Source organism: Canis aureus, chromosome 28, assembly GCF_053574225.1.
Source record: "Canis aureus isolate CA01 chromosome 28, VMU_Caureus_v.1.0, whole genome shotgun sequence".
Taxonomy (NCBI): domain Eukaryota; kingdom Metazoa; phylum Chordata; class Mammalia; order Carnivora; family Canidae; genus Canis; species Canis aureus.
Window position 1 is genome coordinate 6532241 of NC_135638.1, and position 25684 is coordinate 6557924.

The 25684-nt window shown below is 38.9% G+C and overlaps 1 long non-coding RNA gene across 1 annotated transcript; it reads right to left on the reverse strand.

Annotated features, from left to right (window-relative positions):
* Nucleotides 1–12276: 12276 nt before the first annotated feature.
* Nucleotides 12277–16515, reverse strand: LOC144300363 (uncharacterized). Its single transcript, XR_013366938.1, has 2 exons — nucleotides 14360–16515; nucleotides 12277–13285 (listed from the first exon to the last, which is right to left on the reverse strand). It is a non-coding gene; the product is annotated as an uncharacterized LOC144300363 (long non-coding RNA).
* Nucleotides 16516–25684: the final 9169 nt, after the last annotated feature.

Sequence of the window (25684 nt, forward strand, 5' to 3'; positions counted from 1 at the left end):
CAAAAGCTGTCCAGTGGTGGGAGGTTGAGGACTGAGAGAGAAATCTTTGTTGACTTCTAGGTTGTCAGCTCCAGACTAGATGTGTAGGTATTAGCACTTCAGGGGGCCTGTGGGATATCCAGTTGAAGAGAGCAGTTAAGGATTCAAGTATATAAATCTGGAGCTCAAGATAGAGATCAGGGCTGAAGATAGAATTCTGGACATTGGGGCCCCTGGGTGGCTCAGTGGTTGAGCATCTGCCTTCGGCTTAGGTCGTGATCCCAGGGTTCTGGGATCGAGTTCCGCATCCAGCTCCCCGCAGGGAAGCTGCTCCTCCCTCTGCCTATGTCTCTGCCTCTCTCTTGGCATCTCTCATGAATAAATAGATAAAATCTTTTTTAAAAAAAGAATTCTGGACATGATCAGAGGTTAAAACCAGGAGAATTAAGAACTGAACAATGGGGACCCCCAAATACACGGGCTAAGCCGAGGACTTTGAGTAGAGACTTTGTTTTGTCTAGTGTTGTATGCTCAGAACAGTCCTCAGGACACAGAAAGCTCAAAAATGTTTCTTGAGTGAATAAATGAATAGCGATGTACATTCCACTTGTGTTTCAATGGGAAAGCCTCCGGCTGTGGCAGCAGAGTGGCCCATCGAGTAAATGGATCACAACGCGCCCATCCGTTTTCTTATCTTTTCAGTTACTGATGGCTGCGTAACAAACCAGCCCACAGTGTACTTAGTGGTACAGAAAACTGCTTTGTTATGCCCACAGGTTCTGTGGGTCAAAGATCCGAAAAGGGTACTGGAAGACCATGTGGGATAAGAGAAAAATATATATATATGTCTCTGCCCCCAGTTCCTGGCAGAGAGCTCCTAAAACTCTTGTAATTCCTTCAGTGATAACAACACTCCAGCATCTCTTATTTTCATAGTTGTCTTTCACCCTGTTCCTGATAAGGTTTCTGAAATCCTGTAAATTCCTAAATGATTAGAACATGGAAAAAAAAAAAAAAAAAAAAGAACATGGAAAGCATCTTTCTGTTCTGGGTGGACTCCCAAAGGGGGGTTGGTCACCAGAAATATCAAGCCATTATTAAAAGCTTGGAATTTTCAGCCCTATCCCCTCTTGTTGTGGCCATTTTTGCAAAACACAAGCTACCACAACCCTCTGTTCCTATTTGTCCATTACTGTAGCCTTTTATTTATGGTTCTATCGTCAGCCATGCCCCAACGTTGACGACAGTAAGTCAGCAAATCAGCTAAAAGCCCCACACTGTTTCCGGATGAACGGAGAAGCTAGCCATTTCCCTTTCGTCTCACACATACTTTGAAACAGAGGCCTTGTGAGAGTGAATATTAAATTTTAATAATCATTCAATAAATATTTATTGAGAATCTGTCATTCACTAAATAAATATCCCTTCGACAACAGGGAGAGGCCGAATGCGATAAAGAAGAATGTTTTTTTTTTAATTTTTTAAAAGATTTATTTATTTATTTATGATATACAGAGAGAGAGAGAGAGAGAGAGAGGCAGAGACACAGGAGGAGGGAGAAGCAGGCTCCATGCCAGGAGCCCGACGTGGGACTCGATCCCAGATCTCCAGGATCGCGCCCTGGGCCAAAGGCAGGCACTAAACTGCTGAGCCACCCAGGGATCCCCAGAAAAATGGTTTCTTAAGCTGTTTTACAATCTGGAGGGAAATACAAATAAACTGGGAATTTAAAAATAGGTGACACAAACTTCTATTAGCTTATCGAATTGTCAATCACTGGCAGGATGATTTGTTTTGTTTTCAGGGCATTGTGTCATGAAACAATGAAATGTCCTGCTAGATTCCAGACAGACTCACCATGCCACTGGCATTCCCCGGTCTACCAGTCTGATGACCTCCTTGCTGAAGGAAATGAAGCAATTGAGACAACTTGTGCTTCTTGAGTTCATGCTGACTTGGGGTGATCGCTGCTTCCCCTTTTCTCCTCATTTTCTTATTTTTAATACTTGGATAATCTTAAACATCTTCCTAAGTGTTTAGTAGCTCTCTCTCTCTCTCTCTCTCTCTTTCTCTTTTAATAGATTCAGAACTCTCTAGAATCCCAGAAGATATCAAACATGTTTATTTTAGCATTTTATTCTGTGTCCTATATTGTGTTTTCCTGGGGGTTATTTCCAATTGTTGGGTTCAGTGCTTTAATTTTCATCTTTCTTGGCTGTTTGATATTCTTGGTGGTTTGATAAGCCTGGTTGTTTGGCCATATTGGTAAGTGAGATCTCGATTTGAACATTATGGGTGGCTGGAGAGAGTCAGAATTCTTGTTTACAGCCTGGCTGGAAACTCAAGTTTAGAGTAAATCAGCTCTGACTTCAGTGGTTGTGGGCTTTCCTTTAAGATGTGAGTGTGGTCTGTTTTAAGGATGTGCAGCTCGGGGTGCCTGGGTGGCTCACTCTGTTAAGTTATTGGCTCAGGGGATCCCTGGGTGGCGCAGCGGTTTGGCGCCTGCCTTTGGCCCAGGGCGCGATCCTGGAGACCCGGGATCGAATCCCACGTCGGGCTCCCAGTGCATGGAGCCTGCTTCTCCCTTTGCCTGTGTCTCTGCCTCTCTCTCTCTCTGTGACTATCATAAATAAAAAAAAAAAAAAAAAAAAAAAAAAAGTTATTGGCTCAGGTCATGAGCTCAGGTCATAGGACTGGGCCCCGTGTCCAACTCTGCACTCAGTGAGGAGATTGCTTGAGATTTTCTTTCCCTCCGATCTTCCCCCACCTCTCTCTCTCTCTCTCAAATAAAAAATAAATCTTAAAAAAAAAAAAAGAGGATATACAGCTCTCCTTTGCCTATGACAAGGTCCTAATTCTTTGGACTTGATGTTCATTCTGTGAGAATTTCACATGAAATTCTATATACAGCCCGGGGCATGTATCAGAGTCTGCATTAGGTGTCACAAGGACCAGCTGGGCCTTTTCTAGTTAGCTCCCCACAGCCCAGGGCACACTTCTTTCAGCTAGCTTCTTGTTTATTTTTGTTATAAGGCTTTTGCAGAATTCTGCTGGGAAAACTTTTATTTATTTTTTTATTAAGATTTTAATTTTAATTCCAGTATAGTTGATATATAGTGTTATATTAGTTTCAGGTATACAAAACAGTGATTCGACAATTCTATAGAGTACTCAGGGCTCCTCATAGGTGTACTCTTCAATGCCCATCACCTGTTTCACTCATCCCCCACTCACCTCCCTTCTGGTGACCATCAGTTTGTTCTCTAGAGTTAAGAGTCTGTTTCTTGGTTTGTCTCTCTTCCTTTTGTCCCCTTTGCTCATTTGTTTTGTTTATTAAATTCCACATACGAGGGGATCCCTGGGTGGCTCAGTGGTTAAGTGACTGCCTTCCGCCCAGGGCGTGATTCTGGAGTCCTGGGATCAGGTCCCACGTCATGCTCCCTGCATGGAGCCTGCTTCTCCCTCTGCCTATGTCTCCGCCTCTCTCTCTATGTCTCTCTGTGTCTCTCATGAATAAATAAATAAAATATTTTTAAAAATTCCACATACGAGTGAAATCATATTGCACTTGTCTTTGACTTTCTTAGTTTGCTTAGCAATATGCTCTAGCTTAATCCATATTGTTGCAAATGGCAAGATTTCACCCTTTTTCATTGCTAAATAGTGTTCCATTGCATATATATATCACTTCTTCTTTATCCTTTCATCGATTGATGGACCCTTGGGCTGCTTCCATAACTTGGCTATTATAAATAATGCTGCTATAAACATAGGGGTGCATGCATCCCTTTGAATTAGTTTTTGTATTTTTTGGGTTAATACGTAGTAGTATGATTACTGGATCATAGGGTAGTTCTGTTTCTAACTTTCTGAGGAACCTCCATACCATTTTCCACAGTGGCTACACCAATTTGCATTCCCACCTGAGGGTTCCTTTTTCTCCACATCCTCACCAACACTTGTTGATTCTTGGGTTTTTGATTTTAGCCATTCCGACAGGTGTGAGGCAGTATCTGTTGTAGTTTTGATTGGCATTTTCCTGTTGCTCATTGACGTTGCGCATCTTTTCATGTGTCTGTTGGCCATCTGTATGTCTCTTTCGAGAAATGTCTGTTCCTGTCTTCTGCCCATTTTTTAATTGGATTATTTGGCTTTTGGGTGTTGAATTGTATATCTATTTGGGTGTTGAGCTTTTTACAGGTTTTGATACAAACCCTTTATCAGATGTCATTTGTAAATATCTTCACTCATTCATTAGGTTGTCTTTTAGTTTTGTTCATTGTTCCTTTGCTGTGCAGAAGTCTTTTATCTTGATGTAGCCCAATAATTTATTTTTGCTTTTATTTCCCTTGCCACAGGAGATATACCTAGAAAAATATTGCTATGGTCAATGCCAGAGAAATTACTGCCTGTGCTATCTTCTAGGATTTTTATGGTTTCAGGTTTCACATTTAGACCTTTAAGGGAAAACTTGTATTTTTAAAGTTCTCTTTTATGGTCTGGATTTATGGGTTAGTAGCTCTGCTTCATTTCAGCATCTATATATTCCAGAAATTTCTCACTGTTCTGGTTGACTATCAGTAACCTCCTTCTGAATTTTCTAAAACTTACTTTGATTAGTTTTAATGTTACTCTTCCGACATTTCTTTGGGATTTGGAAAGAGAGATAAATGTATGTATTTAGTCAGTCAGCTTTGGGAGGAAGCCACCAACCCCCCTCTATGGTAACCAATGGTTAGTTCTACAGGGAATCACAGCAACCTGGCCCTTCATGTGGTGTCTAAGAAGAGAGATTTTTTTTTTTCTCTGTTCTTAAATTAGGGCATATCTATATCTAGTCCTCTTGCATCTTGACCATTCTTTGCAATTTTTCAGAGAGCACTGAGCAGTCCTTTGTTAACACTGACAACTCATTTTAGTGCTTTGGAAAGAATTTTACTTGAACATTGAAAATAGCTATATGGTCTTATCATTCCTCACCTATCAGATGCTCTTCAGTTCCCTGTTAAATGTGTTTGGTTTATCTTTTCACACGTTTGGAACTTCTCATTGAATATCCTTTTTTTTTCGATAGGAAAGAAGACAGTCAGATGGAAGTTATGTGTTCTACTTTTTTTTTTTTTAACCTGTGAAACATGACGTCACCATCATTAAGGATAAGGAAGCCCTTTTCTCTTTATCATCTCTGACCTTTAATTTTTTCCCCCTCTTCTCAAGTCTAACCTCATTTAAAGCTCTAGCATTCTTGACATTATTCACAGAGGTCCAACCACAACTCTAAATTTGCTTTTGACTTCATACCTCGGCTACTGTTTTGTGTAACTGTCCTTTTAAAGTCTGAATGTTTGAAAGGACTCCATGCACAAGGTTAGTAGCTCGGGGGCACTGAGGTTGAGGGAGAAACTAAAGGTGAGAGAATGGGGAGTGAATCATTGGTGATGAAACACAGGCAGCATGAATATTGACTTCTGAAGAACTTGCTGGTGAAATATCTACGACAGCTCCCCTGCCACGGAAGTGGATCCCATCTGCCACCTCTGACCTGTGTTGTAATAACTCTTTTCCATGAAAAGACATGTCTGAATCATCTAGACCAGCAGACTTTTCACCTAATTAGATACACAGTGTTTCACAGATTGCAAAGCTCTCTCATGTGTGCTATTGTACCTCAATTTCCTTGCCCTTCTCAAAACAATTCTTTGAAAGGAAGGAGGAAGCTAGCAGCCAGGGAAGAACTGGCTATTTCCCAGCACAGAGGAAAGCTCTGGGAACGTGCAGTAAGCACCATTTTTCCCTGGCTCCTTTTCTACAGCCCCTCCTTCCTCTCTTTGTAATTCATGCTCTCTTGATTTTCCTCTTGGCTTTCTAATCCTTCTCACTCTCCACTGCTGGTTCTACTGACTTTCATGCATTAAAACTCGTGAAAAGGCAAAAGCTTGCCACCTCCAAAATGATATATTTTTTTTATGTAGCTTATTTAACTCAGAATGGTATTTTTGCCATGTGAGAAACATTTTACTTTTAGGCTAATCAAAATAAAAGTTGGAATTGGAAAGAAAAGAAAAGCAACCGAAAGCCTGGTAGGTTAAAATTGTGCTGAGATACTTAGTCCCTCTACCATTTGAACATAAACGTGGTTTCTTAGCAAAATAAAATGGCAGAAATACTCTGGTGCTTTAACTGGTCCATTTAAAGTCCAAGTAAGCCTATTTCTAATTGTATTTAAAAACATTTTTGCTATATTAATTTAGTGGATGTAATTCAGAATAAAAATAACCATTTGTAAATTAAAGTGGGAAATCTAATTGGAAATGCTAAGAGCTGCCTGGAGTAGACCATCACCTCCCTGCCAAGTCTGTATGTCCATGTTATTGACATAAAGGCGTCAGATCTACTATCTGTATATATATAGATGAACTTGTTTTAAATTTCATTTGAAGTGAATTGTATTATTTACCTTCTATGGGCCACTTAGCTTGTGTGGTCAACTTTTTAGAGTGTGTAGGGGGCTGGGAGATGGGAATAGAGATGTGTGTGGATGTGGGGCGGGGTTGCGTAGGCAGTAGTGGTAGCTATGACCAGTTCTGTAAAAAAGTATGTTATTTTTCATCAGGAAGAGGGAACATGCCATAAATAATTTGGAGAACCTTACATCAACACTTAAAAAAAATTTAGAACACATCCTTCTCATTGTGATTAGGTCAGTTTTTATAATTATACATTACAACTTTTTTTCTCATGATGAAAACAATCCGTATTCACTTAGAAAATATAGACCTTCAAATGGGAAATCCTCCATTCATTTTGTACCAAATGGTACCATAGTATACATCCCATTTGTAACTTGTTTCTTTCACAGAGCAGTATTGTTACTGTCCCTTGATAAAAATATCTAAATCTGAACCTAAATCTGTCAATATCTAAAACATAAAATTGGTAATCCTCAAAACTCTGGTTTCATTATCTTAGAACTAGTGAAACATAACTTCCGAGGCCATTCACATACGCTGGCACAGGCTATAAGAGTGTTCACATAGTCATAACATGTGTTTTGTGAAATTTGCAGAAGTAGGATATTAACATTTTTTTTCTTAAAGACAGCCTTCCCAAATTTTAGAAGCATCAGGTCTAACAAAACCTGTATCTCTCCCTGGTAATGAGTCCTTTCCCTTCCCACTTCTATTCATTCAGCAAATATTTTTGAATATTTATTATGGGCCACACGGTGTCCTAGGTAGTGGAGACACATCAATGAGCAAAATGGAAACGACCCTTGCTTTCCTGTAGCTTACTCTTGCAATGAGAAGAGGAAGACGGTAAACAGAAGTAAGTAAATTATGCTGTATGCTCTAAAGTGATAAATGCTGTGGAAAAACAGTAGGGAAGAGGATTAAGGAGATTATGAATTTGGCAAAGAGAGGAGGTCTGGTGAAAGAGCATGGGTTAGGGCTCATAGAGAAGACATTTGTGCCAAGACACGGAGTCCATTTTTTTCAAGAACATTTATGCATCCTTCTAATTATATTAGCTTTACAAGACACTTGTGAGTTCTTCCTAATGAAACACTACTTCCAAACTCTATAACTTTATAGGTTCTCTGCATATAAATCCTGCAATTCTTTGCCTGGTATAGATAAAAGTTTGTGCTTTATAGCTAGTTAATGTGATGAATAAAACAGTATGATGGGTCAAGAGATACAAACTTCCAGTCATAAAATAAAGAAATCATGGGGATGGAATATACATCATGATGACTGTAGTCAATAATATTGGATTGCATGTTGTATGCCTTTATATGCTGACAGGGGAGATTAGAAATATTGTAATTATTGCATTGCATACAAATTTTGAATCATTATGTTGTACACATGAAACTAATATAATGTTGTATGTCAACTGTACCTCAATAATAATAAAAAACACCCAGAATTTTAAAGCTTCATCTCCACCAGGATTAAATACATAAATACATATAAACTTTTATCTTTAACCAGGATTAAATACATCACATACATATGTGCATATGAACATCTACACCTATGTAATTTAAAATTTCCTGGTGGAAGGGGAGGAGGGCGGGGGGTAGGGGTGACTGGGTGACGGGCACTGACGGGGGCACTTGACGGGATGAGCACTGGGTGTTATTCTGTATGTTGGCAAATTGAACACCAATAAAAAATAAATTTATTATTAAAAAATATAAATAGGGATTCCTGGGTGGCGAAGCGGTTTAGCGCCTGCCTTTGGCCCAGGGCGCGATCCTGGAGGCCCGGGATTGAATCCCACATCGGGCTCCCGGTGCATGGAGCCTGCTTCTCCCTCTGCCTGTGTCTCTGCCTCTCTCTCTCTCTCTGTGTGACTATCATAAATTAAAAAAAAATTTAAAAAAATATAAATAAATAAATAAAATTTCGTTTTAAATATAGTTTTGCTTGATAATAATGGTCCTGCCGACATGAAAATAATAGATTTTAAATGGAAATGAGAGAAACAGCCATCCTGACTTCATGACCCTTTCACCATGACTTACAAAAAATTAGATAACCTTGATTTTAAGAATCACAACTTAAGACTTGTCTAGCACACGCAACCCACAGAGAGTAGAACCTGATACTTTTTGCGACTGCGAAGGTACACATCTGAGTGATTCAGAAGCTCCCAAGCTGAAAGGCCATGGTTGCACACTGTGAAAACAAACCTCTATCAATATAATCCAACCTCTAGTAAACTAATCTTTTTTTTTTAAACTTAAAATTTAGTGGCACTTTTGAATAAACCTATTTTTACAAGGTATATGTTTATGCGTGGATTATACATGAAAAGCCTGGAATGATACGTAGCAAAAGGTCAACAAGTACCTCTTTCTGTGCTTCATTGGTAGCGAGCTTATTTTTTTTTTTTTTGCGAGCTTATTTTGTGATCATCTACACCTCTGAACTTTTCCACAATGTACGTGTATCACTTGAATAAAAATACAAGTTTTATTATGTTTTGCACGTTTCCATTTTTAACCTTCTCTTTTTTGGACGCAATCTCAGCTGGCATCCTCACTCCTGAATGTCCTCCACAGGTCTCAGGTAAGTCTCTCCCTCCTAGCTTCCGGGCGACACTTTTGGGCACCTGTTTTGCCATCGTTTAACAACCTCTCTCAGACCACATCACTTTCAGTTCTCAGCCACCTGGGGCCTTGAGTGAACAAGGCAAGTGGAAGGACACACGATAACCATTTCTATTTCTCCTCGCTCTCAGCCTCAATCAACTGGATCTGCTCTTTGTTTCCGCACCTCCCAAGTGGAGCTTTCTGTGTCTTCCCAGTACACTAAGACAACCCAAACTGATGTCTTCATATGAGATCCCAAAGGGGGCATTTTTTTTTTTCTTTCTAGAGGATGAGTTTGGACTCAAGATTCTTTTTCTTTTTTTTTTAAGATTTAAAATATTTATTTATTTGAGAGAGACAGAAGCAGGGAGGGGCAGAGAGAGGGTGAAGCAGGCTTCCCCGCCTTTGAGCAGGGAGCCTGATGTGGGCTGGACCTCAGGGCTCTGGGATCATGACCTGAGCCACCCAGGTGCCCCTGGGTTTATGGATTTTTGTATGATGCGGTATTTCCTAAACTGTACTGGTAGAAATTTTAGGCAACTTTGAAGAGTAAGTAAAGCCTGTGAATTAAGGTTAAGTGCCATAGTTACATCACTGGACAAAGATAGGCCTTGAGTTCAGACTCCAACTCTAGTGCTCATTTCTCTAAACCAGAATGCCACGGATGTGAAACCTAATTGAAGACCCATCTCCATCATGTACTCTCGGTTTACTTAGAGAAGTAAGGAAGTGTGACAAAGCATGTGCCATTTATTTCTGTTTAAATGTTCAAGTTCCTCATCTTAAAGAATTTGCTGTATAACAGCTAACACTCAGGTTGGATGATTCATGAAGATTGTTCAGCATGTTTTTTTTTTTTTTTTTAAATGCACTGGGGACTGTCACAGAAATCTCTAGTTTTCCTCATTAGCCTTTCTATTTCTTCATCTTTCCCTTTCTGCTCATATATACATGCAAGTTTTTCTCTTCCTATTGTCTACGCAGAAACAGGATGTGTTGAGGGCAAGTTCAAAGAGACACCTAAGTGGAAAGGTTCACAGGTGATATAAATCAAGAAGAGATCAGTGAAGTGGAAACCAGTGGGACAATGTTATTATTGTTTATATTCAGGAAACATTGGCAAAAAATACCTGACTCCGTGAGATGAAAGTGAGAGCCACGAAATAAGTAATACTTTAGCGGGAGCTGGACTTCCGTTCACTTGTTTACTTCCTGATTGTAAAACTATTTAATTTTCTGCTAATAAACTTCCTAAGATCATTAGTGTGTATCCTCCATATAGGTATGCATCCTTGTTGTAATAAGAACTTATAATGCATGGGAGCAAGTTGTTACATTTTCACTTTGAATAAAAGAAGTAGCCCCCACTTCCCTACTGAATCAATACTGACACCTGTCAACGGACTGATAGTAGATATCAAAATAATAGATGATTGGCCCAGTGAATAGGCACGTTGAAATTATTTACTGTTTGCCTCCATCCTGGTTGTTAACCAGAGTTTGCTTACCTGTAAAAATCACAACTAAAACGTATATTCTGTTTCATGGATAAAAAGAATGCTTCAGGCACAATATCTTGGGTTAACTCTCACAATGCTTCTGTTAGAAAAGTGTTTTTAACTGATGAATAAAGCCATTCCCTGGGAGGATGAGCAAGTAGCATGGAAAGGGGATTCAAACTCATCATCCTGACTTTCTCTGCAATGCTTGCTCCCTTCCCTCCTCACAATACTTCTCATACCCAGTTCTGAGGCAAAGCAGTTGTACATTGACAGACACTTGCTTACTCTCGATGGGTTATTTCTGGTGTCTTCTTTTGAGTGTCCCCAAAGTGGAGGGTAGAAGGCAGCTTCTGATCACCCTTTTGTATGTCCCAGGGACTGTCCTCTCCATCTCACCTAACGGGACCCCATAAACATATTTATAGCACAGAAGGTCATCCTTGCTTTTCTTCACCCAGGTTTCTCCTTCCTCCTTCCCATTCTCTATTCTGGTATTGGAGAAGCACTGGAGAGCACACCCTTGGAGACATACTCTTTTTGTTTGTTTGATTGTATAGACCTATTTTTAAAAAATTTAATTGTAAAAAAAATACATGATGTAAAATTTACCTTCTTAAGCATTTTCAAGTGTATAGTACCTTTATTATATTCACGTTGTTGTGTAACAGATCTCTAGAAGTTTTATCTTGCAAAGCTGAAGCCCTCTGTCCAATGAGCAACTCCCCATTTCACTTTCCCACCCCAGTCCCTGGCAACTACCCTACTACTTTCTGTTTTCATGATTTTGACTACTCTAGACATCTCATATGTGTGGGGTCACACAGTATCAGTTCTTTTGTGACCAGCTTATTGCACTTTGCATAACATCCTCAAGGTTCATCTGTGTTGCAGGATGTGATAGAATTTTCTTCTTTCTCAAGGCTGAATAATATTCCATGGCATATATTTACTATGTTTTCTTTTTCTATTCATCTGTCAATGGGTATTTGGCTCCTTCCACCTCTTGGCTATTGTGAATAATGCTGCAATGAACATGTGTGCATAAATATCATTTTGGGATCCTGCTTTAAGTTCTTTTAGATATACACCTAGAAGTAGGATTGCAATTCTAACATTTCATAGTTTGAGGACCCTCCCTACTAGGTACTACGTCTTTGCCAGTACTTGCTATTTTCTTTAAAAAATTTTTTTTTATGGCGGCCATGCTAATGGGTCATTGTGATTTGTTTTCTATGTGTCTAATGCTTATTTTTTAAATTTAAAATGGTTTGTTTTTATAATTGAGTACATACTATGTGCTAGGGACAATATTAAGTGCTTTGCATGCAATAGCTCATTACTTTTAACAAACATCCTATGGCCTAGTGGTATTGTCCTTACTTTGTGTATGGGGAAACTGAGAATCAGAGTAGGAGTAATTTTACTAAGGACAGAGAATTGTTAAATGGTGAAGTTAGAATTCAAAACCAGGTCTGATACCAAAGCTCACATTTCTAACAGCTGAGTTATCTCCCTGCTTTTTGATTTAGCTATTATTCCCAAAGGCTATGTTTGGCGATAAACACAGTTCTATACAAAGGAAAAGGAAAATAACATTTGTTAAGTGCCTAATTTCTGCTAGACGTTGCTAAAATGCTTTCAGATGTGTACGTGTATGTGTATTTTGGAGGGAAGTGAAAGAGGGAAGTCCTAGCATTTTACACATACAAGCTTTTATTCCATTTGCATAGTTGCCATTGCAGTCACAGAATGCAATGGAAAGAAAGCTCAGTTTGCATTTCTTACCCAAGCCTTTGTAAATTTGAAGGTTGCTTTTTACTGATAAATATACTCTTAAGAAATATGCAGGGATTCAAGATAAACTCCAATTCCAATTAAGGAGTTGATTTTATCATCTAGGGAGGGAGTATCACCAGGAAGAGGGTACACAAGCAGTAACCTACAGGAAAGAAGAGTCTTAGCTACAGATAAAAGGAAACAAAAATAAATGAGTATTTAAATATAGAAACTACCAGTTGGCCTATTCTAACACTTGCTCTTTATTTCACCAGCTCTATTTTCCCAGTGTTGAGTGCCTACAGCTGCGGCCATATTTTCTTCCCTATTCTACTCCACTTCATTGCTGCATCTCATCTTGGAAATAAAAACAGTGGGTCAAGAATTATAGATTTAGTTTTGCTAACATAGTGACAAATTCAGCATTTTTGTGACATTTAAGATGACCCTAAACCCAAGAAATTTGAGTCACAGGAATACATGACTCTTAACTGTCTATGGTAACCCCCCAATACTGAAATCGCTAGCCCAACCTTCATTAGGTCATGGGAAGCATCGAGAGGATGGAAAACTAAAATTATTTTATCTGTTATCTGTGCCTTACATTTAAGAAACATATTAACTACCAACCCCAATTTTCTGGATCAAAATACTTTGGGTTGTATTACTGCAATATTTCACACTGGTAACACTAATTATAAACAAAAACGTCTTTAGGTAAAAGAGCACAAGTCTCCCAATACACTTTCAAAAGAGGAGATAAAAATGACTCTTGAGGGGATCCCTGGGTGGCGCAGTGGTTTAGTGCCTGCCTTTGGCCCAGGGCGCGATCCTGGAGACCTGGGATCGAGTTCCACGTCGGGCTCCTGGTGCATGGAGCCTGCTTCTCCCTCTGCCTGTGTCTCTGACTCTCTCTCTCACTGTGTGCCTATCATAAAAAAAAAAAAAAAAATGACTCTTGGTATTTATAATATTCATTGAGTGCTGCCAATGTTGCAGGAATCAATCAGCGAGCTAGTTTCTGTAGCCAAATGTGATATCATCACAGCCTGTATCACTGAAGTGAGGGGGCAGTAGAGTAAGCTCGGGGAATACAATTTGTATCACAGTCTTCAGTACGAATTCATGAACCAGAAACAGTGCACCATATTATCTCAGCTTTTTTGAATTTTCGAATTGCTGAATTGAAATGAAACTACTGAGGAAAAGTAAATGCTGCTCATAGATATCCTATCCCATCATCTGGAATCACAGCCATCTGTGAAAATTATACCCAGATTTATGGCTCCATTTCACCAACCAATTGGATCTGTCCTTTTTACCAAAGTTCTTTCATTCTTTTTGCTTTCTTTTCCTCTTCGGATTATTATTTCCTTCTCTCATCTCAATTAATAGTTCAACATCTCACTTTTTAAAAGAATTATTGATTGACTGATTGATTGATTGATTTTTTCGAGAGAGGGAGAGACCGTGTGTGCGTGGGGAAGGGTAGAGGGAGAGAGACTTTTAAGCAGATTCCATGCTGGGCCTGGAGTGCCACACAGTGCCTGATTTCACAACCCTGCGATGAAGACCTGAGCTGAAACCGAATTGGATGCTGAACCTACAGTGCCACCCAGGCCCTCTAATAGTTCAACACCTCTTATGCGTCCCTGAATGAAATTTCATTACTTCTGTTCTGAGGAAAAAGTGGTTTATGATGATACATAAAGACGCACGGGTGGCTCAGAGGTTGAGCTTCTGCCTTCGGCTCAGGGCGTAACCCTAGGGCCCTGGGATGGAGTTCCTTCCGCATCAGGTTCCCTGCATGGAGCCTGCTTCTTCCTCTGCCAATATCTCTGCCTTTCTCTCTGTGTCTCTAATGAGTAAATAAATAAAAGCTTAAAAAAAAAAAAAAAGAATTCAATTCAAGAAAACAAATGAAAGACATAACTTTGCTAAGTGATTAGTACTTTATTTCTGATTGCTTAGTCTTAGCTCTTAATTTTTACACATTACTCACCAGCTAGATTGTGGTTAGCCTTGCAAAGCACTTTGTAACACAGCGGTAGGTTCTGTGAATTATTCCAATGATGAGATATGAAAGTTAAATCTAAAATGTGTGTTGCAAAGAAGGTAACAATTTTTGAGAGTCAATGACTTTCACACGAATATTTTTAGTGAGGCGATTTCAATAAAATTTTTATCAATGAATTTCAGTTAACAAAAAATTGCTCCTATGACATAGAATTGATGCTGTTGGTATTTCTAGTTTATAAATGACAAAACAGAAGCTTAGTAAGGTTAATGGACATACCCAAGGTCATACGGTTCATAAGTAGCTGTGATTTGGATATATGAATATGGATGTCATATTCCAAAGTCTGTGTTTGACCAAGCATATCATACTACTAATACATACTGTATTATGCTATTTTCATTTAAATATTTATAATATCATATAAATATTTCTCAGCTTTATATTGACATTATTTTTGTTATCCATATAATTCTCCACTAGGTTGATGGATATTTTCCCTTGTTTGTTTTTGCTCTTGCAAATAAAGGCATATAAAGACATTATCACATGTATATTTTCATTTCTATTGAATTTTATCCTTAGAATAAATTCCTAGATATATAGGTGTTGAGTAAAGAATGATTTTTTCCCCCCAAGGGGCACTTGCATGGCTCAGTTGGTAGAGCTGCAGTTCTTGATCTCAGGGTCATGTGTTCAAGCCCACATTGAGTAGTCTGGAGTCTACTTAAAAAATAAAGAAAAAAAAAAAAAAGAATGGTTTTCTTCAAAAGTTGTCCCTGATTTTCATAGGTTATTTTATTTAAAAAGATTAACAAGAAATCATGTAAATAATACATTAATATATACTAGTTTAAAAATCCTCCTGTAATTAGTAAGGCATTTCTAGATAGTACATATTTTACTCATTCTGATTGGCCTTGGTCTTTCAAGGCTGTGTTTCCTTTACATACATTAATCCTATAATTGAAAGCCTGACATAGAGTCAGTAGTTAAAGGAATGATGATGAGTTGAAGGATGTCTTCTACCAGAAGATACATCATAGCTACCATGCCCTACCAACACAAAGAATGTATAGAATTATAGAGATAAAATTTGAATTCATTGGTGTATATTTCCAGGATTTCACAATGAATATATTCACAATGAATATAGTCATGCTTGCTATATCAAGATCCTTTCCTAAGAGCCTTTTATAAGGTAGTTCCTCATGGATTATAATTTATGTCTTATCAACTCAGAATTTAAGTTTTCTTTTTTCTTTCTTTCTTTCTTTCTTTCTTTCTTTCTTTCTTTCTTTCTTTCTTTCTTTCTTTCTTCTTTCTTTCTTTTTCTTCTTTCTTTCTTTTTTTTTAGAAGGAAACAGTAGGGTGGGGCGGAAGGAGAGGAAGAAAAAGAATCTTAAGCAGGCTCCATACCCAGTTCAGACCCCATGTAGGGCTTAATCTCACAATTATGAGATCATGCCCTGAGCCAAAAGCAAGAGTTGGATGCTTAACAGACTTAACCATCCAGTTGCCCCCAGCCTTTAAGTTTTCTGCTCTGGAAAATTCTACCCAGGAAAACTCTTTAAAATAATCTCACTTCTCCTGATCATGGTCAGCTTACTTACCCTCATGACAGTGACTCATTCATTTCTTCAACAGATGATTGCTATGTCTTTTAGATGATTGCTATGTCTTTTAGTGTCTAAGAGACAGACAAGATTTCTACTTGCACAGAGCTTATAGTATTGTTGGAGAAAGGAGATAATACAAAGCAAATAGCCATAGGTTTAGTCCATACTATGGGATTCTACGTAAAATAGGGAGATGGGACAGAGATAATCTCGGGTAGTGGTTTGGGGAAAGATAGCTTCTATCTTAGGGTGTTAACGAAAGACTTCTCAAAGCCTTTGAGGTCAGATCTGAAAGTAGAGGGATAAGCAGGTGAGGAAACAATAAATGCAAATGCCCTGTAGAAACAAAAAGAGTTGCCCTGTAAAACAGACAGGAAAAAAGCCAGAGGGACTGGAATATGGTGGATGTAGCAGGAGATGAATTTGTAGAAATTCTCAAGGCTGATCATATTGGGCATTGTGGGTCATACCAAGGAATTTAGTAAAATCTAAATTTTACTAAATTTAGATTTTAAAATTTAGATTTTACTGAAAATTTAGATTTTAAAATCTAGATTTAGATTTTAAATTTAGATTTTAAAATTTAGATTTTAAATTTAGATTTAGTAAATCTAAATTTTACTAAATTTAGATTTTAAACAAAGTAAAAATCTTTGTTTACAAGGAGAACCTGCCTCTGGAGGTTATTAAATAGGAAAATGAAATGACGTGCTTCATTATTTTAAAAGACCATCTGGCTGCCGAAAGTCTTGCCTCAATCTCTATACCCCATCTCGTGATGACATCTAGCACGTAGCACATAGTAAACGTGGAACAACTAAGTACAAATTATCCATTTTACGTTCAGTATCTCCTCCCATATAATCTCACTTTTTTGACTATCCCTTGTTTCCTGTTTCCCTGACCACAGGGACATTTCCAATTTGTGACAACTCAGCTAAAGCATTACTTACTGTTTCTGGGAGCCTTCCTACCTTCAGACTCTGCATCCTGTTTATCTCTGCTCAGTCTCTGGCCCAGGGTATTAGGTGCCTCACAGAGCAGGAAGCTTTAAGATACTGTTCTCCCTTGGGACTCAGCAAGCCATAGGCCCCTACATCCCTTATTTTAAAACTGGGTGGAGATTTCAATATTCTCAAGTGAACGAATACAGAAAATAAGTGGGACAAGTGGGAATTCTTGACAATAACAGTTTCTATTAGATGTACATCAGATTATGTACTTTGAAGAGAAGAGCAGGGACCCGTATGGATCATTCCACATAGATCATGCTTGAACTGCAGGGAAGCTGCCTTCTGTTGGGATCATGTATAAAAGCCTGAGAAATGGGTGTGAAGAATGAGAGGCATCAGCAGTTACCAGTTAGATGCTCTGCAAACACAGCAATTGATATTTCTATTTTATCTTATTTTTTTGATTTTTATTTATTTATGATAGTCACACACACACACACAGAGAGAGAGAGAGAGAGAGAGAGAGGCAGAGACATAGGCAGAGGGAGAAGCAGGCTCCATGCACCGGGAGCCTGACGTGGGATTCGATTCCGGGTCTCCAGGATTGTGCCCTGGGCCAAAGGCAGGCGCTAAACCTCTGCGCCACCCAGGGATCCCTGATATTTCTAATGTAACTGTGGAGGACAAGCAAAAGAGATGGTACACATAAGAGGTTTTTTTTTTTTTTCTGAAAAATCAAAGACCAAATAGGAACCAGATAAAAGAACTGGAAATCCCCTTGTACTTGCTATTTTTCTTTTTTTTTAGTTGCTTATTAGAAGTAAGAAAAAGGATGGGAAAAGAGCAGATAGGACCAAGTGCTGCCCACTGAGATTTAGTGCAACTGTTAAATAAGACAATCAAGAGAAAATGAAAAAATGGGAGCCAAAAAAAAAAAAAAAATGGGAGCCAAATCCTATCTCTCACCGGACAGAAGCAGGTCTCAGTCATTAGTAGGAAGAGGAGGCAAGCAGATGGGAAAGCCATTAGGACTGGAGTCAGGAGTTGTGAGTCCTGAGCTCTACTGTTCACTGATATGACCTTGGATGAATCTGTTAGGTCACTTTGAATGAGCTGGTTTATTCAACTGGAAGAGAAGGATGATGATACCATCATGGGCAACAATTTCACAGGTTTCTTATAGCAAATGAGATAAAATTAGCATAACTAATTTGTTAGTATCATTTCAGTAAAAATAGGCGAGACTCCAATGATGGTGGGAACTGCTCCAGCCTTCCTACTCACCATCCCAAATTAGAAACACTTTCCCCAAATCTCCTTCCAACACACCTACACCCTCATCTCTTCTTCTCTCTTTGCAATTACTTTGCTGAGCAGCTTTCCGATGGCCCACCATTGCTCTAGCCAGCTGTAGGGCAGCTCAGGTGGCCAATCTGATTTTAAGTACACTGGGTGAGCCGGTGTGTATTGGCATTGATTTTTTTTTTTTTTACAGCTTGTTTTGCTGCGTTCACCAGTTGGCTCTTCTCCCTGTGGATTCATTCACTCAGCACTTTTCCACATTTTACTTTGTTTTGCAATTATCCTGACTGACAACTATTTGTAGTATGTGATGTTACTAAACAAATGCAAACTCTGCTTTCCCACATCCTGGAAAGGATGGACTCTTTTTTAGAGTTCATTTAAAATGGGCTCCAATTATGCATTAACCAGTGAAAGACCCACGTGACCAAACAAAATCTCTGTTTTAGCATTTGAAATCCCTGCAATAGGCTCATGGTAAAAACAAGACCAAGAGATAATCAGAAGGCTTGGCTGTTGTTCATTAAACATAAGTAGGTATTGATTTCCCTTAGCTGAGCTTTGAAAACATAAACCACCCACAGCACATGTGATTTTCTTACCTGGATGTTATAATGGTTGAGGAGTTCAGTTCGCTGGCACAAGCCACGGCCACTGTAGTAGGAATGAGTCTCCGAACATGGCTTAGGATCTTGTTACCAAGTGTCTGGGGGCAGGGAGGGAATAAGAAAAGAAAGTTATTAAAAAAAAGAGAACTTATTATTGGGAATCTAGTTTATTTTTAGCACTAATCTCAGGATACAGAGATTTGGAATGAAATGGACTCAATTAACTGAAGATCTCTATGGTTCATGTAGAGAAGGATCAATGAACTGTAAATTAGCCAATTAAAACCTAAAGAAAAATAGTATCTACATGATACATGTTGGCAAACTATGTATCTAGGTTCAGTTCCTCTCAATTGTCTGATGCTGAATTTATAACGGCATACCAAACTCGACTCTCACGTAAGGCCCCATAATTTTCTTCTTTCTTTTTTTCATGATTTTATAGGAAATTAGAATATCTATAAGAATGCAGCAATTCGGGGATCAGATCTAGAGGTATCTAATCTAGATAGTTTTCCCAAAGGTGGATATAAAAGATTAAAAAAGAAAAATAATGAAATAAGACTGTATGTTAGGATATTGTGGACACAATCAGTTCCTCACACAAGTCTTATCAGCCAACCTCCTCATATGAATTTGTTACAGATGCAGTCTTTGCTCTTTGGACAGGGATTTGGGTAATCCTGGTAACTCAGGATTGGAAACCGTTCAGGTCACCAATACAGTGACATAAACGTGGCTGGAAAATTCTGGTGTCATTTCTGGTAACTACCTTGGCTACAGGCAAATTTGGTGGGGAAATCCTATGCTTGTTTTTGTGGGTCCACACTAAGTCGCCATGGAGAAACAGAAGCCCCCCTCCTCGTGCTGCCTGGTATGTATAATGTGGTCCTTAGTTGGTAGCTGTGACAGTAATGAGTGTTTCTTCTTGATCTGAAGTTAGTGCAGCAAGAAGAACAGTGAAGAGTGAACCCCAATTACTGTGCCAAGCTTTGTGGTAAGAAACGTATTAGCTCATTTAATTCTCACAATGTCCCCATGTTATTATTTTCCTTTTTTTTTTTTTTTTTCAATAATGAATCTGGTACAGAGAGGTGCAAATTGCTCATATTTCCACTTCTGAAAAACTTCTCAATAGAGGCAAAGGGCAGTGGATCATTTTAAACTTACCACAGCCACAGCATCACCACTCAGGAGAGACAGCATAAGTGGATGACGTAAGCCACATTGGTCAACAAATCAAAGACGGTCATAACGGGCATGGGTACAGAACTGTACACTGGTCGATTCCTCAGGAGAAAATGTCAAGGACATTTTAGTGTTTGAGTATTTGAAAAAGAACCCCAAGAATACAAGCATTTGCATCCAAATGGAAGATATACTTACAGGCAAAGGTGATGACCCTCCTCAGAGTTTAGAGCAGTTTCTCCAGGACATCTTTTCTCTCTAATCCATTATGAAACTGTCACCCTGAGATAAACAAACTGGTATGGCCTTTGTTTTGGAAAAGTCAATTATATTCACTTTCGTACAAACCTACTTATAGCTATAGAAGGGTCATGACCTACTTATAACTATATAAGGGTCACGAAGCTTCCCATCAGAGAAAGTACCTTCCCTTATGCTTGCTGGGTGACAAAACAAGAAATTCTGAGGCATTAGCAGTGTGGCAGGCAGATTTTGCCTCCCTCAGTCTAAACCCAATATCATGCCTGTGAATATAATGCATAGATGGTTAAAGGAAATTGAGATTACAGATGGAATTAAAGGTGCAATCTGATGACCTGAAGATCAAGAGATTGCTTTGTATCATTTGGAGGAGAGGCAGGAGAGATTGAAATTTTCAGAGGGCTTCTCCTCATCCTTGCTGGCTTTGAATATGGAAGAAGTGGACCATGAGACAAGAAGTGTAGCTGGACCTTAGAAGCTGGGAACAACTCGGGGCGCCGGGGTGGCTCAGTTGGTTAGGCGTCCGACTCTTGATTTCAGCTCAGGTCATGATCTCAGGGTCCTGGGGTCAAGCCCCGTGTTAGCTCCATGCTCAGAGTGGAGTCTGCTTGTCACTCTCTACTCCTGCCCCCACCCCCTGCATGCTCTCTCTCTCTCTCTCATATACATAAATAAAATCTTTTTAAAAAAAGAAGCTGGGAACAACTCTTAGAGGAAAGCAGTGAAATGGGGATGTCAGACCTACAACTGCAAGGAACAGAAGAATCCTGACAATAACCCATATGAGCAAGGAAACAGATTTGCTTCTAGAGTCTCCAAAAAGGAACGCAGCCCTGCCTACCCTTAGATTTTGGCCCTGTGAGCTCTGTGTCTTACACAGAAACAAATAATAAAGGTGTTTGTCTTACACACAAACAAATAATAAAATACATACATACATAAAATGATAAAAATCTACTCTCTGCTATAGCGTGCTGTACCAAATGCAGTGCTACATATATCAACGTGGTCATATCTTAAAAAAGTATGTTGAGAGATAACCAGAACCTACAAATAGATATGTATAATGTAGTGCTATTTATGAAATGACACTACTGTGGATATAGTCATAAATGCATGGGATGATTCATGTTTACATCAGGATAGTTCTTTATTCTGGGAAGAAAAAGGTGGTGGTGATGAGAGGAAGATAGAGGAATGGAGCTTTAGTTCTATTTATATTGTTTTATTTCTTTAAAAAGAAGTCTGATACAGATAGCACCTAGAATGTGTGGTATATGGAATCCTTGTTTTATTTTCTTAAAGATTTTATTTATTAATTTGAGAGAGTACACGAGAGAGAGAGAGAGAGAGAGAGAGAGAGAGAGAGAGAGAGAGAGAGCGCTCCAGCAGAGGGAGAAGCAGGCTCCCCACTGAGCAGGGAGCCCAATGTGGGGCTGGATCCCAGGACCCTGGGATCATGACCTGAGCCGAAGGCAGACACTTAACCGACTGAGCCACTCAGATGCCCAGAATCCTGATTATATTCTGTGCGTTTGAGATATTTCATAATTTGAAAAGGAGTAAATTGTCTGGAAGGAACTAACATATTTAAAGAATGACCACTTGGCAGAGGTAGCAGAAAGAGAAGTGGTCCTTGTCATGTCCACTGAGGTGTTCCTTGGGTGGAAGAGAACCCAAGTCTAGAGCCTTGATTATGGTATCTCTGTTGGGAAAATAACCAGACACCCTGTTTTCTGTGTTCTTTTTGTTTACAATTTATGTGTCTGGCACAGATCGAACTAGTGGAAAACATATTTTTCACAAAGTCATGGAGGCCCAACAACAGTTCTATCTCCCGTCCTTAGTGAATAAAATGGCACTGCGTTCTGATTTTATTGATCAGTCTTAGAATCTGTGTGTGCCACTCTGATGGTTGGATCCATACTTGATGCCAAGACTCATGTCTAACTTTATAAAACTAAAGGCAGAGCCTGAAGTTTCATAAGAGAATGTCAGAACACCTGCCGGGTATCTTCGGAAAGAGCCAATTGGCCTTTTCCTGACTATCCTGTTACTTCAACTTGTGTCTGTTTCTTTCTAATTTCCACATTATGTTTGGCAAAGATTTTCCAGCTCCTAAGGCCTGACTGTTTTTAGTAGACATGTACATTTTGGATAGTTGTTTTGGTTGTAAAGGTTTGCTCCTTTCATCTCTAATATTATCTCCTTAAAGGCAATAATTTTTTTTAAAGATTTTTATTTATTTGAGAGAAAATCGTTTCTTAAAAACAATTGTTTCTAATAACCATTGTTGTTTATTGCTGTGTATTTTGAAAATGTTGCCTGTAAATATTTATCTTTAAATATTTCTGACTTATAGTTTGTCTTCTTAAAAATATTCTTGATTTTGTCGATCCCAAATTCAGACCCTATAGTCAAAATAAAAAAAAAAATTCCTATTGAGATGTCTTTTATGAATAAACAATATTTGGATTTCCTAAAATGGCCATTAGGTTACATAGGTTGGTTTGGATGATGAAATGAGATATTTATGCTGAAAAGCTATTGAAAACAGATTATTTTTTATGATCAGAACATTTAATAGTGGCTACATTCAAAACTCAGTGACACAACTTGGAACTTACTAAATAGTCTAGCTTAGTCTCTGAGAACTAAGGTTGATATTCATGTTATAGAGTGGCTCGTATTTGCTTAACTATTTCATGGGCATATTGTTTGTTAGTTTGTGTATTTACTTACATATGCCTAGGTTTTGGTCTTACCTTTAAAAACATAGTAGGGGATCCCTGGGTGGCTCATCGGTTTAGCACCTGCCTTTGGCCCAGCAGCTGATCCTGGAGACCCGGGATCGAGTCCCACATCAGGCTCCCTGCATGGAGCCTGCTTCTCCCTCTGCCTGGGTCTCTCTACTTCTCTCTCTGTGTCTCTCATGAATAAATGAATAAATGAATAAATAAATAAATGAATAAATAAATAAATAAATAAATAAATTCTTAAAAAAATAATAAAAAAATAATAAAAAAAACCCCAAAGTAGCCAGGGGCACCTGGGTGGCTCAGTCGGTTAAGTGCCTGCTTTCAGCTCAGGTCATGATCCCACGGTCCTGGGATGAAGCCCCAGGTCGGGCTCTGGGCTCAGCAGGGGGTCTGCTTCTCCCTCTGCCTCTGCCCCTCCTCATGTTCAGTGCTCTCTCTCTCTCTGTCTGTCTCTAAGTAAATACATAAAATTAAAAAAAAAACCCAACCCCACAAAATAGATAAAATTAAGATGAGCATTAAGATCTTTGCATACATGAAGATATCCTGAACACTGCTTTCCTAGTTCACATTCATGGTGAATAAATATTATGGTTCCTATAGAATGAAGGAACCTAGTAAGTGAAACACGGCATTATGCTGCTTTCATCCCAGGCACAGCTCCTCACAAGAATCAGCGTTCTGGAAGGACTCTCCATAGAACAAAAGTCCATTGTTTAAAAAATCCTACATTTTCCACTTGATAAAGAAACAGTTTTACATAGTAGTTTTAAGACTTTATCTACTTTTATTTTTCCTACCCTTCTACAACCCATGACTAAAGTGGCTTGGGTTCCCTGGATGGCTCAGCTGGTTATGTATCTAACTCTTGATACCAGCGCAGGTCTTGATCTCAGGGTTGTGAGTTCAAGCCCCACGTTGGGCTCCATGTTGGGTGTGGAGTCTAGTTAAAAAAAAAATACAAAAAAATAAAGTGGTCTGATGAATTTGGAAAATGATCCTTAAAGTAGGATTTGGTCCCAGTGCCTTATTGCATCTTACCAGGCTTCTCTTCCCCTCATGTGGGTAAAGTCAAGTGCACCTACTGCACACTATTTCAGGGAAGACATTCACATAGAATATACTCTCAATAGAATATATGCTAATTGTGGTAGACCTTATTTCAACGTCCCCACAGTTTGTAACGTATAGAAGATTCATAACTGAATAAGATGGAACAGAATTAAACTTAGGAGTTAGATTCTTAGTCCAGCTCCATAAACTATTAGTGGGTAATGAACCTGAAGTTACCAGTTATTTTTCATAAAATTTGTAAGTAAAATCAACTTGAAATAAAGGAATATAATTTTCAGGGACATGAAGGTTCTACGTTTAAACATTTAGTATTATCAGAAATACAAATGACCATTTTCCATAAATACACTGGCCCTTGGCTAAATTTGAATTAGGTTGACAGGCCTTTAAAAATAGCCTATGAAGTCTCATTGATTAGGTTAAGATTCTAAGAGCCTGAAGGGCAAAGTACTATACTCACATATGCAGGAAGTCATGGTCCATTTCCCTGCCTCATACGGGGTATCACAGTTTGTCCAAACAGGTGTGAGAGCAAATTTCATAAACGTGATTGCCTTTATGGCCTGTCCTGTTGGCTCAATGAGTAAAGATGACTAAAATCAGATGAAGACAGTAAATCTAGGAAATGCTTCCGAGACATATGCACAGCTTGTCCTTGGCTTCTGGACGGAGGTTCCTAGCTCTTCATTAACATAAAGTCCCAAGCAGTGGGAAAAAGTCTGGTAATAGCCCAACCAGTCAGGAAAAGCTGAGAGGTGGCATTATTCTAAGAACCTTCTTGGGCGATACAAGTGTGCCTGAGCTCATATGCCCCACTGTGAGACAGATGCTACGTAGTACAGTGATGTTCTGCTTCATTTGGACTTTTTCTTCTTGGTCCTTATCTTGCTTGTCTTCTGCTGGTTCTCCATTACCGAGTGTGACATGCTCACCACACCGTACAGAACAATGACCAGCTGTTTTGTACTGAAAGCATACCTGTACGTTGATGAGAAGAAAGAAAGTTGCTGTTCATGAGATGGTACAGGAAACTTCTGACAACTCTCAAACCAACAACAATAATGTGAAGAATGTTCCTGAAATGCTGTCCCTGAGTGAATACACTGTATGACTCAGTTTTCGGCATCATCCACCCATTTATGTATTCATTTCCAGAAGCAGTTAAAGAATTCAGGAGATGTAGGTTCTAGGAATACAAATAACAAAGCATAGTCCTTGCCCTCAGGGATTTCAGTCTGTTGCAAAAAGTTAGAACACAATTAAAAAATGACTTGGGCTGCAATGAGCTCATGGGGAAGCAGCAACTAACTCGTCTCTGAGATTATGAGAGTGTTGGGGATGATGACTCAGAGTTCTTGAGGCGCATAAGAGGAGGAGTAAGTGGCATTCCAGGGCGTGTTCACAGCATGTGAAAGGCAATGACAAAAGAAAAATGGAGTAGTTTGGTGTAGCTGAAGTTCAGGGCATGGACAGGGTGATGCTAGTGGCAGAGCCTGAAAAGCTACGTAGCTGCTGACTTACAGGTTTTTTTTGTTTTTGTTTTTTT